This window comes from Zea mays, chromosome 2 (genome assembly GCF_902167145.1).
Source record: "Zea mays cultivar B73 chromosome 2, Zm-B73-REFERENCE-NAM-5.0, whole genome shotgun sequence".
In the NCBI taxonomy this organism is placed as follows: domain Eukaryota; kingdom Viridiplantae; phylum Streptophyta; class Magnoliopsida; order Poales; family Poaceae; genus Zea; species Zea mays.
The window spans coordinates 127,984,149-128,000,945 of record NC_050097.1 but is presented as its reverse complement, the minus strand read 5'-3'; the positions used below and the strand labels follow the sequence as shown (position 1 = coordinate 128,000,945).

The 16,797-nt window shown below is 40.3% G+C and overlaps 1 pseudogene; it reads right to left on the bottom strand.

Annotated features, from left to right (window-relative positions):
• Nucleotides 1-13,932: 13,932 nt before the first annotated feature.
• LOC103646938 (nucleolin 2-like) lies at nucleotides 13,933-16,130 on the bottom strand (annotated as a pseudogene).
• Nucleotides 16,131-16,797: the final 667 nt, after the last annotated feature.

The window sequence follows — 16,797 nt, the reverse complement described above, 5'->3', positions numbered from 1 at the left end:
TCCTTTGCCATGAGGCACTTGTGGCCGACGTTGGGGAAGAGGAGTCCCTTGGTGACGGCGATGTTGGCGGCGTCCTCGTCGTCGGAGGAGTCGCTTGAGCTTTCGTCGGAATCCCACTCCCGACAAATATGGGCATCGCCGCCCCTCTTCTTGTGGTACCTCTTCTTTTCTCTTCTCTTGCCCTTCTTGTCGTTGTCTCTGTCACTGTCACTTGATAATGGACATTTAGCGATAAAGTGACCGGGCTTACCACACTTGTAGCAAACCTTCTTCGAACGGGATTTGTAATCCTTCCCCTTCCGTTGCTTGAGGATTTGGCGAAAGCTTTTGATGATTAAAGCCATCTCCTCATTGTCGAGCTTGGAGGCGTCAATTGGTTGTCTACTTGGTGTAGACTCTTCCTTCTTGTCCTCCGTTGCCTTGAAGGCTACCGGTTGCGCCTCGGATGTGGATGGTTCGTCAAGCTCGTTGATCTTCTTTGAACCTTTAATCATGCATTCAAAGCTCACAAAATTCCCTATAACTTCCTCGGGGGTCATTTTAGTGTATCTAGGATTACCACGAATTAATTGAACTTGAGTGGGGTTAAGGAAAATGAGAGATCTTAGAATAACCTTAACCACCTCGTGGTCGTCCCACTTTACGCTCCCGAGGTTGCGCACTTGGTTCACCAAGGTTTTGAGTCGGTTGTACATGTCTTGTGGCTCTTCCCCTTGGCGAAGACGAAAACGACCGAGCTCCCCTTCGATCGTTTCCCGCTTGGTGATCTTGGTGAGTTCATCACCCTCGTGCGCCGTCTTGAGTAGGTCCCAAATCTCCTTCGCATTCTTCAACCCTTGCACTTTGTTGTATTCCTGCTTGCTTAGAGAGGCGAGGAGAATGGTTGTAGCTTGAGAGTTGAAATGCTCGATTTGGGACACCTCATCCTCATCATAGTTCTCATCCCCTACGGATGGTACCTGCGCACCAAACTCAACAACATCCCATATGCTTTTGTGGAGCGAGGTTAGATGAAATCGCATTAAATCGCTCCACCTAGCGTAATCTTCACCATCAAAAGTTGGTGGTTTGCCTAATGGGACGGAAAGTAAAGGTGTATGTTTGGAAATGCGAGGGTAGCGTAGGGGGATCTTACTATACTTCTTGCGCTCTTGGCGCTTAGAAGTGACGGATGGCGCATCGGAGTCGGAGGTCGATGTCGATGAAGTGTCGGTCTCGTAATAGACGACTTTCCTCATCCTTTTGTGTTTGTCCCCACTCCGACGTGGCTTGTGAGAAGAAGATTTCTCCTTCCTCTCCTTGTGGTGAGAAGAAGATTTCTTCTCCTTCCCTTTGTTGGAGGAGCTCTTCTTCTTCTCCTTCCTCTTGGTGCGGGACTCTTCCGATGAAGTGCTCCCGTGGCTTGTAGTGGGCTTTTCGCCGGTCTCCATCTCCTTCTTGGCGTGATCTCCCGACATCACTTCGAGCGGTTAGGCTCTAATGAAGCACCGGGCTTTGATACCAATTGAAAGTCGCCTAGAGGGGGGGGGGGTGAATAGGGCGAAACTGAAATTTACAAAAATAATCACAACTACAAGCCGGGTTAGCGTTAGAAATATAATAGAGTCCGCGAGAGAGGGCGCAAAACAAATCGCAAGCGAATAATGAAGTGAGACACGCGGATTTGTTTTACCGAGGTTCGGTTCTCTCAAACCTACTCCCCGTTGAGGAGGCCACAAAGGCCGGGTCTCTTTCAACCCTTCCCTCTCTCAAACGATCCCGCAGATCGAGTGAGCTTTCTCTTCTCAATCACTTGGAACACAAAGTTCCCACAAGGACCACCACAAGTTTGGTGTCTCTTGCCTCAATTACAAGTGAGCTTGATCGCAATGAAAGAATCAAGAAAGAAGAAAGCAATCCAAGTGCAAGAGCTCAAATGAACACGGCAAATCACTCTCACTAGTCGCTAGGGCTTTGTGTGGAATTGGAGAGGATTTGATCTCTTTGGTGTGTCTAGAATTGAATGCTAGAGCTCTTGTAGTAGTTGAGAAGTGGAAAACTTGGATGCAATGAATGGTGGGGTGGTTGGGGTATTTATAGCCCCAACCACCAAAAGTGGCCGTTGGGAGGCTGTCTGCTCGATGGCGCACCGGACAGTCCGGTGCACACCGGACAGTCCGGTGCCCCCTGCCACGTCATCATTGCCGTTGGATTCTGACCGTTGGAGCTTCTGACTTGTGGGCCCGCCTGGGTGTCCGGTGCACACCGGACAGGTACTGTTTGCTGTCCGGTGTGCCAGCATGGGCGAGCCTGCCCTCTGCGCGCGCAGAGCGCGCATTAAATGCGCGGCAGAGAGCCGTTGGCGCGGAGATAGCCGTTGCTCCGGAGTCGCACCGGACAGTCCGGTGAATTATAGTGGACTAGCCGTTGGAGTTTCCCGAAGCTGGCGAGTTCCTGAGGCCGACCTCCCTTGGCGCACCGGACACTGTCCGGTGTACACCGGACAGTCCGGTGAATTATAGCCGAGTCGCCTCTGGGAATTCCCTAAGGTGGCGAGTTTGAGTCTGAGTCCCCCTGGTGCACCGGACATGTCCGGTGGCACACCGGACAGTCCGGTGCGCCAGACCAGGGGAGCCTTCGGTTGCCCTTTTGCTCCTTTGTTGAATCCAAAACTTGGTCTTTTTATTGGCTGAGTGTGAACCTTTTACACCTGTATAATCTATACACTTGGGCAAACTAGTTAGTCCAATTATTTGTGTTGGGCAATTCAACCACCAAAATTAATTAGGGACTAGGTGTAAGCCTAATTCCCTTTCAGGTACTTTAAAATTTGCTTTCTATGGTATGTTGTAATGTGAAACTTGTGAGGTACATGTGTCAATCCCGGCGTAACATGTACCGGGACGACCCAGTTTGCTTTTGTTATAAGTGTATCGCGTGTCATCATCCTTTGTTTTGAAGGAAGATTCGTGTATTTGGCTCATGTGGTGAGCATGTGTGGTATTCTGTCATTACGAGGTGGTCGATGATCCATTTAAGCCGAGTGCAAATTGGAGGTTCCTCATACATTACATTTAGATGGTGTTTGGTTTGCCAAAATGTAACGCAATCCAATTACAGCTGGTATGGAATCACGTTACAAGTGTTTGTTTATGGTGGTCTGTAATCAAATCACACTGTAATCAGATATCAGTCCTATAGAAACTTGTTGCCAGTCTTCCCCTTGGGTAATTAGAAAATAATATAGTGAATAGGTGACGTCAAATCCATGGGGCGACTTCGAACTCCTGTGCTGCCCCATCGCTTCCGTTGTAGGGATGTGTATGCTGCCCCATCGCTTCCGTTGTAGAAAATAATACCTAAAAAGGTTCTATATATTTTATATAAAACTCATTAGTACAGATAAGCTCTATAGTGGCGGTCGTAAACCTATTTACAGTGGCGTTTTTCGTAACGGCCAGTGCTAGAGGTCAGTATAAATCACCATTTTTACAGGCGGGTAACTGAGAACCACCAGTGGAAATCGATTTTCACTGACGGTCGGCGTAATAAAACCGCCAGTGAAAATCGTTTCCAGGAAACATAAAACAGATTTTAAAAATAATAAAAAAATATTTTTATTAGGGAGACCTCGCGACCCGCCCACCCACCTGTTCGTCTCCATCGAAGTCGCAGGTCACGGAATTTTTCGTGCACTACACAGTTGCTAGGAATCAAACCCCTGATCTCAGCCTCACGCGTACCCTCCTCTACCACTCCGGCTATGGCATGCTTTGTGTTTAGTGTGTAGTTTTGTTGCCCACATATTACAACTAACTGAGTGTAAATTGCTTGTTTGAGACCGTAAACGAATTCAAATAAAACAGTTGTCAACTACAAAGTTGAATAATTTTTGAAGTTCTAAAACTTTCATTTTGACATTTTTTCATCCGAGGTCGTTTGCAAAATTTGAATTTTAAATTTGACAAATTTAGATATAATTTTTGAGAGCCGAAATGATTTCAAATAAAAAAGTTTTATAATTTTTAGAGATCTACAACTTTTATTTTGATAGTTTCATCGTACGAGGTCGTTTGAAAAACTCAAAAAATTAAGGATAAAAATGATTTCTAGTGGCGGTTCCTTAAGAAAACCGCCAGTAGAAATCGATTTCTACAGACGGTTTCTTAAGAAAACCGCCACTAGAAATCATAGATTTCTACATGCGGTTTTCATAAGGAACCACTTCTAGAAATACGATTTCTAGTGGCGGTTTTCTTAAGAAACCGCCACTAAAAATAGTATAGACGGTTGATAACCGAATCCGCCTATAAAAATATAACGCACCGCAGGCTTTGAGTCTTTTTTGTACTAGTGACTGGAAGGATATAGCCAACCGAATAATTACAATTTTATGTTCCCAGAGCTAGTTAAAGACCAGACAAAAAACGGAGAATTTTTGGCAAGAAAAAAAAGAAGGGCCAAACAATCACTGTAGTTAGCGACGGTTTTCTATATTGTCACGATTTGGTGCCTTCTGTACAAGTTATTTTTTGCCCTAGTGTTTGAAGTCTCTAGACAAGAATTCCTTTTTCATAAGGTGTGTACACATTCTGATACCGGTAGTTTATAACGTTTGAATAATTGAATTGATGGTCACATACGTACGGTAGTATTATTATGTCATTTCCAGATGAACCATGTTTTATTTAGGCACCACCGTGTATCCCATCTACCACCGTAAATTATAAGCCGGGCCGGGGGCGCTGACACAGGTCGTTCCCTACTCTACCGCTAGAGGGTAGGTAGACCGTTGGTAAAATAGGCCATGACACATGTGGTAAAATAGGTCGTTCAATAGAAGTTTTGACGGATAAGGACTCGTGAACCCGACGGATAAAAGCCACTGTCGCAGCAGCAGCGCACACTTGAATAATATCTGGGAAAAAAGAAAGAAGCAATCTTTATTTTTTTTAAGAGTGGGAAATTGAAAGCAACCACTAACCTTAAAAAAAAGCTTTTCCCATTGTGGTGGTACCACCACCGCCGCCTTCACAATCAGTGAATGAATGCATCAATTCGGACACGAGCTTGTTTCCGTGATATGAAGCGCTATACTTGGGCCACGTACGTACGCACGCTCTGGCCTGGCATACTCTGGCTGTACGTACGTACGTACGTGGCTGCGCGACGTGCCGACATATCAATGCAGTATAGCAATCTAATTGAAAACAAATGTGGGGACGGATGCTCATGATGACAGGGAGATGTATATTTCTTTTTTCTGAAATTTTCCATGCATGCCACCCTAGTCTGCCCGCGTGGGCCCTGGTAAGGTTCTTTCTCCGTACGTGGCTGGTTAATGGATCGGAGGAAGCAAGGCGGCAAGAGCAGAGAGAGAGAGAAAATATGGAGATTTGCTGTTTTTGCATCTGCCTTTATTATGTTCTTATTACATACAGTATACACTAAGTGACTAAGTCAAAATGACCAGATTATACGGTAAACCGTAAAGATCTAAAAAAAGTTAAAACTGATTGAAAAATTAACGACCGAGGAAGTAATACAGTTTTGTTTTGTAAGAAAGGAGGAAAACAGAAGCGAAAACTAAGTCACGAAACGGGTGTCAGCAAGGCTGAATATATATATACACGTGGGGGTTACGGGTTACCAGACACGAGAGCCAACGTACGCTGTCTATTTCAGCAACGCAGAATTGAATTCAATCTATAGGGCCACGTTTGTTTTTTTGTTTCGTTGAAATTGAATTCCATTCTAATAGTCATAATTTAAATACAAACTAATTAAGTTAATATATTTATATATGTAATATATTTGTATATTATCCTAAATAATATGAGAAATAGTTATACACTAAATTTATGTTATAAAGGGATGTTTTATAAGTTGTACATTAGAAAAATAACAAACAAATCAATAGAAACAATTTACATCTCTAATCCTACAAATTTGAAATAACTTTATATATAAACTTTCAAAAGTTATAAAGCGTCACGTTCTAAAGAAATAACCTACAAATTTTGACATCTACACTAGTACGTAATGTATTTTCAACTGATTAATTAGGTTTAACATCTACTAGTACATAAGCAAAGGATAGTAATTATTGAAGTATATATAGCCGAGTTATCGATATTATTTTCTCTTTTTTATCAGAGTAAGGTTCTATTTGACATGGCTTCCTTTCTTGAGGGTATTCAGCTGTGACGCTTCAAATCTTTTGGATGAAACTATATAAAAAAAATCTAACTAGAAAATAACTTCGTGAGAGAAGTTCTAGAAGGGGGAAACCGGTTAACCGAAGGGGGTTTAAACGACTTTTGAGTTGAATTGATAGTTGAATCAACTCAATGTAGTATCTGAATCAAACGTTTAAAGTTTCAATCTGGTCGCGAACGCTGAAGTATTAAGGTGAACTGTCCGCCTTTTTTATTTATCCGCTTAGTCTTTTTGCGGTCGATATACATTCACACGTGCATCCGAGGCTACACTAGCCCGTGGAGATGATGCATTGGATGGTAGTACATCATCTAAGACTACAAATCGCCGAGGTGGGGTAGCATAATTAGTTCCGTGAAGGACTGTTTCTCCGGCCCTTTTTTTACCAATTCTGCAAGCTTGTCATACAAAAAAGTCAATCAAGATCCTTCATTCAGAAGAAAAGTCCCCACTAAATGTCCCCTCTAAGCAATTTTAAAATTAGATTATTACGGCGTGCTCATGTTGAATTGAACATGTGTTGTGCGTTGTTCAAAGAACCTGCTCCGGCTCTCGTAATTATCGTGCCTTATTTTAGTAGATCAGCTGATTCTGCTTTTGGATCTGGCAAACGACTTCATAGGAAAAATACGTGGAGACATGGAATGAAAGAAGAAGATTCTAGACTATCGCTTTGACAAAATTCCTCCGAAATTGATTCGTGATATACTAGTTTAAGTTTTCGTAGCTCCCCTGGAAATGGAATCAACCGTGGAGAGAAATGGGGAGCTCTGCAATCTGGTGCTTAATTTGTACAATTCCTCCTGATTCCTGAAAGCGACCTGTCGTCCACCCTGTTTATTATGTCGCCAGGATCCGCGTTGGAACAAGTCCAAGCATCCAAAGTCATTAAAAGCCTAATCGAAGGAAATATGAAACGTGACACAAACCTCTTTGCACATGTTCTACTAACTAAGTGTGGTAGGGAGCTTTGCCAGCACATCGTGGAAGCTGCAACCGTCGACCAGTTTCAGACTCTGTTAGTGAACTTTGCAATTTGATCATTGCATTTGGGCCTAGTATTGAAGACAATGTGTTGCCTTGAAGAGGACATGCAAAAGAGTTTTTAGTCGATACTTATTAAATACATCTTTGTCCCTTATTAGCAAGAAGATAGACCAACAGTACACGGTTGCTTCTGTCAGTGAAAAGGATCTAAAAAGTTTCGGACTTTAAGGAGTGAAAAGGACTGCATCTTTGTTGGTTTCTGCCTCAATACAAAAGTAACAAGTCATATTACCCTTCGAATTTCCTCTTTGATAAATTACTTTTGTGGGAATGCATGACCCTCTTCTTTATAGAACCATATGAAGATTTTTATCATCGGAGGTACCTTTAGATGTATCAAACTATTCGTGAAACTTTAACAGAGAAGGTATCATTAGTATGTAGGCTCCAAATAAACACTAGAGGCTCATGTTGCAGATTTACTTTAGCCACCCCCAGGAACTTGGTTATTCCACTCTATAAGTTTATTGCCAACTAATGCCTCTCAAAAAGAAATAATAACTAGTGTTGTGCTCAGTACCTCTACTACCTTAGCATGTATTTTAATATGTGCTATATTATACAAACTTGGGTATGTACCTTGTCAATCATGTAGCCTGAAAAGAAATTTGTTAAGGAGACATTCATTTTGCTTGTCTAAGTTTTGGACCTCCAGGCCCCTTATTCTTTGGGTTGGCATAAAATAGGTCGTCTAACTAGTATTTATTTCTTATCCTTCTGACAAAAGAAACAAAATCTATAATACTCTATTTTCTTGAAGACTCCCGTTGGAACTTTGAACAACGTTATCATAAACATAGGTGGAACGAAATTGAATTAATCAACACTATTTTCCACCCCACACTAAGTTTTGATATATCATCCATAAACCTAGACAACGAAAAAAAGGAAAGATCCTATTGTTACCTATAAACTTGAATAGTAGATACCTTCACGTTGTTTTGGCTCGGCAAAAAACAGATCTCACCTTTATGGAAGTTAATTTTTATGACTTGATATTTGCTCAAATACACATACAGGTAACTTAATATTTTTCACGTTTAAGATCTTGATCCAAAAATAACACTGTGTCATTGGCATATTGCAAGATGGAAAGACCTTTGTATACTAAATGAGGCACTGGTCCATTTATTTGTCCATATTCTTTAGCCAAATAAATAATAATTGCTACTATATCCACGACTATACATTAATTGTCACATCCCCTTCGGCCTGGTTGGACCGTATCGGTGCTTTCATTCATATCCCACGGCTGTGTACATCAGGTTAAATCTCTCTCACGTGTGTTAGTTAAAATCTCGGTCCAACATCCTAACCCCCTGTGTGGGATACATGCTATGAATTGTGGTTCTGTTTTTTCCGCAAATAGTATAAATAGTTCACAGAAATAGCGTAAATAGTTCATTGATATGTCATAAAAACCTCGCACAACCACTGGACCCGTGCACATGCACAGACGCATGTATGCATATCCTATTTTTATGGTAGCTCCGATAATTATGACAGATCGTGTAAGTTTCCATTGCATCTGCGCAAATTTTGGATGACATTTTCGTTTCCACTGATTGCGCACAAAAATTGGATGGCTTCATAAATATAGGATCGCTCCAACAGCCATGCAATTAGGCTTGTTACAACAAGTTTATGATATATATTAATACGAATTATGCTACACGGTGTAGATATTTATATAATTCAGTACAGTGCGTAAAAAACTATTTCCAGCTGCATATACAAAAATTTAGGATGACAAGAATGTGCGATGAAAGGAAATAGATTGTTATGCATGGAAACAAAAATCTTATTTAAATACTTTATTTTCTTTATAAATATAGGATCACTCCAACAGCCATGCAACTAGGCTCATTAGAACCAGTTTATGATATATACTGATGCTAATTATGACACACGGTATAGTTATTTATGTAATATGGTACACTACGTAAAATGCGGTTCACTGGTGGACGCATCACCATGTCCGAACGTAAAAACCTTGCGTTTTGAGCATAAAAACTCGTAATTGTGAGGGTAAATACTGAGTCAATGTGAGAGAGATTGATAATCTATGCTGCGTTGTATTCAAGATCCTATTTTTATGGCAGATCTGAAAATTATGGAAGCCACATGCATGCGGTTTCTATTTTTATATAGATCCAAAAATTATGGCAGATCGTGGGAATTTCCATTGTATGCGCGCAAATTTTGGATAATATTTTCATTTACACTGCACGCATGCAAAAAATTGGATGACATGAGTCACACAGAGTATAAATTCTTATACAAAGTCTCATGAAAGCCTACACCGTGTAGCATAATTGATAAAAAAAATCTAATATCGATCCAACTAATAGTCCTTGTGGGAATTAGGGACAATTTTATTGCAAACGTAAAAATCTTGCAGTTACAAACGTAAGTGATTTGATTTGATTTTTTAATGATAATTACGAACAACATAAATCAAGAAATTTTCTTTTCAATTGCATGCAACATATATGGCATTTAGTAAACTGATGTACGAACTCCGTGTTCGAACATAAAATCCTTTAGTTTTCAGTGTAATAGTGCATGTGATAGGCATAAAACACAATAATCCAAAGCATAACACGGATTGGAGGAGGTAGTCGCCGCAGGACGCCGTCGAGGACACAAGATAGGAGGGAGGTCGTCACTTGGAGCGCGTGAACTGCGTTGGATCAGAGGATGTCACGCTCGACCGTCGCCGCGCGCACCTCGTGCCTTCCGTGGATGCACACTCGATCCCTGCGCCTCGTGCGACACTGTCGCTGCTCACATGTCGAGGGGCACCACCGTCGTTCGTGGGTTATAGTGTGCCACCAGTGCTCTGGCCTAGGGGTGTGAAACCGTCCCTCGCTCGACTCGAGAGCATTGTCACCGCTTGCCCGCTCGTCTCGGGAGTGCCGTCGCCTCTCGCTCGTCTCGACGCCCCGAGGTCACTGCTAGATTTTCAATGTAAAGTAGTACCAGACATAGCATAAAATCTTGCTTCCGTTACCTCGCATGTAGGGTCATGTTTTTATGGAAGGTACAATCATCACCCACCCAATGTGTATGTGGTTTTCGATTTTTATGGTAGGTGCGGTTTCAGATACGAAAATTATGGTAGGTCCAAAAATTATACTAGATCTGAAAATTGTTGTGCATGCAAAAAATTTGCACGCGGGGCACTGTGTGGGCGCAACCCAGATTTGAGTGTAAAAACTCTCACGTTTGAGCATAAGATATAGCATATATGTTGACTCATTCCCAACAACAGCCCTGCATTCATGCAGCCACCACAAATAAAGGGATTTGATTGAGGGAGTTGATTATGGGATTTAATTAGTAGAGTTGATCAGGGAATTTATTTTTTATTGTAGTCATAGACACCATAAATCAAGTGACTTTCTTTTTCACTGTGCTCACCAAAAATATGCATGTGGTACACTGGTGGACGCACTCGAATTCGAGCATAAAATGCTACAATATTTAGTGCAAAACTCCTTGGTTTTGGCCGTAAATCCTGAACCAACATGAGAGATGTTGACAAGTCTGATACGTTGTATTTATAATCGTAAAAATCCTAAAGTTTAAGCATAAAATAGTGTTAGATACAGCGTAAACGTTAATTCAATCCCAACCAGCAGCCACCACATTCATGCAACCACCATAAATCATTGATTTGATTAGGGGAGTTGATTATAAAAATTGATTAGAGGTGTTGATTACGGGATTTGATTTTTTATGGCAGTTACATTTATTATAAATTAATGGGTTTCCTTGTTCACTTTGCATGCGAAAAATATGCATACATGATATTGGTGGCGCACCTAGATTTGCATAAAATCATTTAACTTTTAGCGTAAATATCTTCAGTTTTGACCATAAAAATCGAGCCAAAGTTAGAGATGTCAGTAACTCAGATGTGTTGTATTTATGATCATAAAAATCATCAAGTTTGTACATAAAATAATGGCAGATGTAGCGTAAATATTAGTCCCGTAGAAATACCAAAGCCACGTGAGAGACAACATATTCATACCATAAAAATTGTAGTGGTCGGCATAAAAATATCATGGAATTCATAACACATGGATCAGATGAGGTCGTCGGAGGAGGATGCCCCAAAACCGCTGGATTGGAGGAGGTTGTCGTTGAACGATCCACATTGTCGCAACGACGTCTGACTCGCGGAGCTCGAAGAATAGTTGGAGGTAGGAGGACCTTGCCGTCACGTGCGCATCAGGGGTTGCCGCTGCCCATGCACGTCTCTACCCGTCACCGCCACTCACGCCTCCCGAGGCCGCCACCTCATGCGTCCCTTGGGAGCCGCTGTCGTGTGCCTGGGGGACCCGCCACAGCGTGCCCCTCGGGGAGCAGCCTCCACTCGCGCGCCTGGGAGAGCCGCCGCCACCGCGTGTCCCTCTGGATCTACACCGCCGCGCGTCTCTCGGGAACCGTCTCTGCTTTTGCATCGGGGTGGAACTTCAAAATTGAACCCTAACGATCTTAGGCTCCTTTTATTGACGCCCGAAACATGGTGCAGCAGAACCGGATGCAGCATTAGGCTAGGCTTCCCAGCTATTGTAAGTCCAAAGCTTTATATATATATATATATATATATATATATATATATATATATATATATATATATATATACCCCCGTTATTATCTCCTGGAAAAGACACATGCATGCGTACAACACATCTCTCCCAAAAAAGACACGTCTCCATGTCTTGGTATTGTATTTAAAATTTAATATCTACCAAACGGAACGTTGAAATTGAAAATTAATTTCACCATTGTAGTCGTCGTGATGAAAGCTCCAAAACTAGATTCTACTTGATATATGTATCTCAGAGTTTTATCCAAGTCAGTTATTCCATGTTTTTAGTTTCAGTTAGTTATGAGAATACTAAGATATCAGTAATTTAGTGAGTCATTCATTCCAAAAAATAGGTATTATAAAAAATAAAGTGAACAAACTCGGTCATTCTATGAATACTCAGTCATTTTATCCTTTTATACTCAGTCATTGATGAGAACAACCGAGATATAAGACATTTAGTGAGTCAGTCATTGTGAAAAAATAGACATTACAGGAAAAGAAGTGAACAAATTTATTCATGCTATGAATACTTAGTCATTACATTTTTTAGTCTCGGGCATTCGTGAGAATGACTAAGAGAGAAGTTATTTTAGTGAGTCAGTCATTCTAAAGAAAATAGACATTATAGGAAAGTGAATGAACAACCTTTCATTATTTAACTATTAAGTCATTCTACAGAAAATACACATTATAGGAAATCAAATAAACAGATTCAGTTATTCTTGGAATATGCAGTCATTCCGTATTATAGCTTCAGTCATTCATGAAAATTACTGAGAGAGAAATCATTTTAGTGGGTCAATCATTCTACAGAAAAACACACTACAAAAAAGGAAGTAAATAAAGTCAGCTATTCTATAACAACTAAGTCATTCCATTTTTTGTTTTCAAATTATTAGTATACATATTAATAATAACTATTATTTGTACAATGCAAAGGAACACAAATTGTAGTGGTTAAAGCACCACACTTTATTCCTTATGACTTAGGTTTAAATATCCAACATGTTTTAATTTTTATTAATTCATTCATTAATTCCAAGTGAGGTTCATTTTAATTACATGCGTGTGGGCCTTAATTCTGTGGGTGCCGTGCAGGCGGGGCTCGAGAGGTTCCTTGCGGGCCTGTGTGCTCGCGGGTGTATATATATACTAGGTAGGTGCCCGTGCGTTGCCACGAGAGTTAAAAATTAGTACAAAACGTAAGATATAGAACAACAAACATCATTATGATATGCAAAACTTGGGCCGTTACGTTTTGTTTTTCTAGATGGCATAACAGTATCATTACAGGGCAAAATAAGTATTTGATCAGTTCTCCAAAATAAAATGAAGTCATATTCCAAAAATACATTGCAATGGCTAGTTGGATCAAATCCTCTTTATCTTGGGCATCTCATGACTTAAGTCTTCTCATCTAGAGATACATCAACCTCGATTCCAGTATTTCATTAACATTCGGAAACTTATGAATACGATGAAAACAAAGTAGCTCACTTCATGTGCACTAACCAACTCAGGCTTCTTGGCATAGACCCTCACAATTATATCCTCGTATCAGGTACCAAGTGCCTAACCCAATCATCTATGATGGGGAACTTCTCGTCGCATCCAAAATCCTATTGAAACAAAATTTCTGCTTTGACCAGAACCTGGATATATATATATACATATATGTTTACAAATAGTAACTACACGACACATAAGGGGTATTAATAGTGCACAAATAAATTAGCAATAATATTACTCACAAATATGACATAAAGTAGAACAAAGGTAGCCCTCAAGATTCAATTTCAGTATTGAAAGATATGGTTAAACATTTTTTCAGAAAAGTGGTGCTACCTTCCTAATAAAAAACTTCAAAATAATGATGTACGCAAATCTTGACTGGAAGATAAACATAGGAACACTGACAGCAGCAAGAGATGCAAATCCTAGTTTTCTTCCTTAGTTATCTCATCAATATCTGATTAAAATAAAATACACAAAGTAGCACAAAAGAATAAACAGACAAGAGCATATGAGTACATAACATAATAAAAGCCTTAACCAATTCAAACAGCAGATTAGATGTATCATTACCTGTAACAACAACAAAGCAAACCTCTAAAAACCATCATGGGAATTGGGTGGAAGGTGGCAGGACTATTCAGACAGTGGTACTAAGAGAAAAAGATCATTTGAGTGGCTTATATTTAACCATTCTCAGGATAGCAAGTGCACCTTATAGTGGAAGCACAACAAAATCTCTCTTGCTCTCCTTTTGTCTCTCTCGTAGTAAGGTACAAGCCATCCTCGTTACACCTTATGTTGGTGTTTCATGTAGTAGAACTCACCCTTTTATTGCACCAGACTCATGATCAGTCGGGATAGAGACCCTTGTCATCTCACCACAATCACTAAAATGTTGTTCGAGAGAGCTCTGGATCTGTATTCATTGTCATAAGCATTGTTATGGCATTTGAGATAAAAAATATCGAAAGAAAAATAAATTACCTCATCCTCTGAAAGATTTTTATCAAAGCCCCGGATAAATATTGAGTTTTTGTTACCCCGAGCAGCCTTCTGGAAAGATCCATCATTCCTGTTTCAGTTCACCCAAACGATACTTGGTTAATAAAAACAATGCAGGCAACAGAAAGCGCATAATAATGCTCTTAAGAAATATTAAGATCATCTTACCCGTTGCGAGGATTTTGTGTACTTCTTCCCTTAGCGAAGTCATGTCTTACTTCACGACCATGCAACTCCTTTGATTGCTTCTCTTTATATGCCTGATAGAAAACAATCCATGAGATATCTTGCTTAATTGAGTATTTGCAAATATATCAATTGGAAGACAGAATTTTATGCAGAAAACAAATTCCACAACAGCTTACATTCAAAGATAATCTCAAAATGACAAAATACAAAAGAATAAACAAAAACACAAAATTACCTTTGCAGCAGCTTCAGCTGAAACAAATTCAGCAGCAGCTTCAGCTGAAACAAATTCAACATAGCAAAATCCTTTACGATTGCCATCATCATGTGTAGGAAAACGAACATCAACAACCTCACCAACGTCCTCAAAAAATTCTTTCCTGCAAACATTAGTATTATAATTAGAACACCTGCTACAAAAAAACACTAATATAATGTTTGCCTAGAAAACAAACTTACACATCATCAAATTCAGTGTTCCAGAGAACATTTCCCATAAAAAGTGTGTTCACCTCCGTTGATTCACTTTGGAAGCCAGTAGGCGTCTTAGGCTGCCATAGTATCAAATTATAAATGTTGCATCTATGAATTTAAGAAACTTTATGAAAAGAACAAAAACTCAATATCACATGTGCATACTTCTTTGGTAGCGGTTTGCTTTTTAGAGGTGTGCACTGGAGCCTTCTTTGTAGTATTAGCAGGCTCTTCACTGTCTTTATCACTCTCGTCTTCAAAAGATCCATCCTCAGATCCAATGTTTTTGATACTTTTGGAGCCTGATAAAGCATCTAGTTAATACTGGTTAATATTAGTAATACATTGCCTACATCCAAGAATTGGTATGTACCTTCTTTTCTTCAAATTTTGTTGGCTCATCATCCGAACTTTCCTCACTACTGTCATCTTCATCCTCACTGCTGCTTTCTTTTTTTGTAGCTGAAAGTGCTTCCTATTAATAGAAGAAATACAATGTGAACAATGGAACATCCTGAGAAAATAATGAAAATGTGCAAAGAAAAATAAACAAGTTAGAGTATTTGCAACACCTTCTGCTTCTTTTGAGGAGGTTCTTCTTCATCATTAGTGTCTGAGTCATCACTTGGTTCATCTTTCATTTTTGAAGCAGCTCTCTTGGCAGGCTGAGTTTTACTTGCATCCTAAGGAGTTCAGAAATAAGGTGAACAAAATGACAAAACACATAATATGCAAACATTTACAACATTACTTGTTTTTAAAATTACCTCAACCTTAGAATCACTCTCTGACTCACTTTCACTAGAATCTTCCTTTTGCTAGTTGCTGCTGGAGCCTTTGACTTTGGAGGCACTTCCTGAATATAATAATGTTACAACTAAAATATGCTTAAACATGGAAATTATTTGCTCAAGGTGAAGAACAGGAACATGATATACAATGGTTAACCCAAATATATGTGAACAAACAAGCAGAATGCACAAACCTCATCCGAGTCATCATCAGAGTCACTCTCAGAAGAATCTCCCTTTTTCTTTTGTGCAACAGCCACAAATGTTTTCTTTAGTGGGGCAGCAGGTTTCTGAAAAATGCATACAGAAGAGGAATTATACCATCAAGTGGCTAAGTTAAATAAAAGCATTTCAGGGCACACACAACATAATACGGGTTAGGGTGAATGTGATGATAAATCAGTGAACACATATCTAGATGTTAGGTTAGAAATGGCATTGAATCAGAAAACCAATGAAAATGTTGTTAGAAAGTTAGGAATTTTTAGTTTTAATTTAATCCAGAAAAACAGTGCGATATATGTGATGACATGTATGTGCATGTGTGTATAACTACTCGCATAAGCAGTAAACAGCAATGAAACATGCACAAATACGAAGAACAGAGTGTACCCAGCGGAGGGACCGATGCTCAAGGCATCAGTGGCTCCATTCACACGAGACATCTCGTGTGTTTGTTCGATGTAGCCGTACGAAGTCGGTGCAGGAAGATGTACGCTGTGCAGTCCCTCGAACGGTCGCCGGGAAGAAGAACAGCAGCACGCGTCAACTCGGGAAGGCGACGAACTGGACAAACAGATCACGCGAGCAGTCGCGAAGACGCTCCCCAAAAATCTGATCGCCCGCACACCCGTGCAAGTGATAATTCGCGTAACTGGAAGAGCCCTCCCTCTCCATTCTTATAGGCGGTCAGAAGGAGGGAGAAGAACAACGGACAGAAACGGTCGCGCATTAGAACTGGAAACTGACGACAAT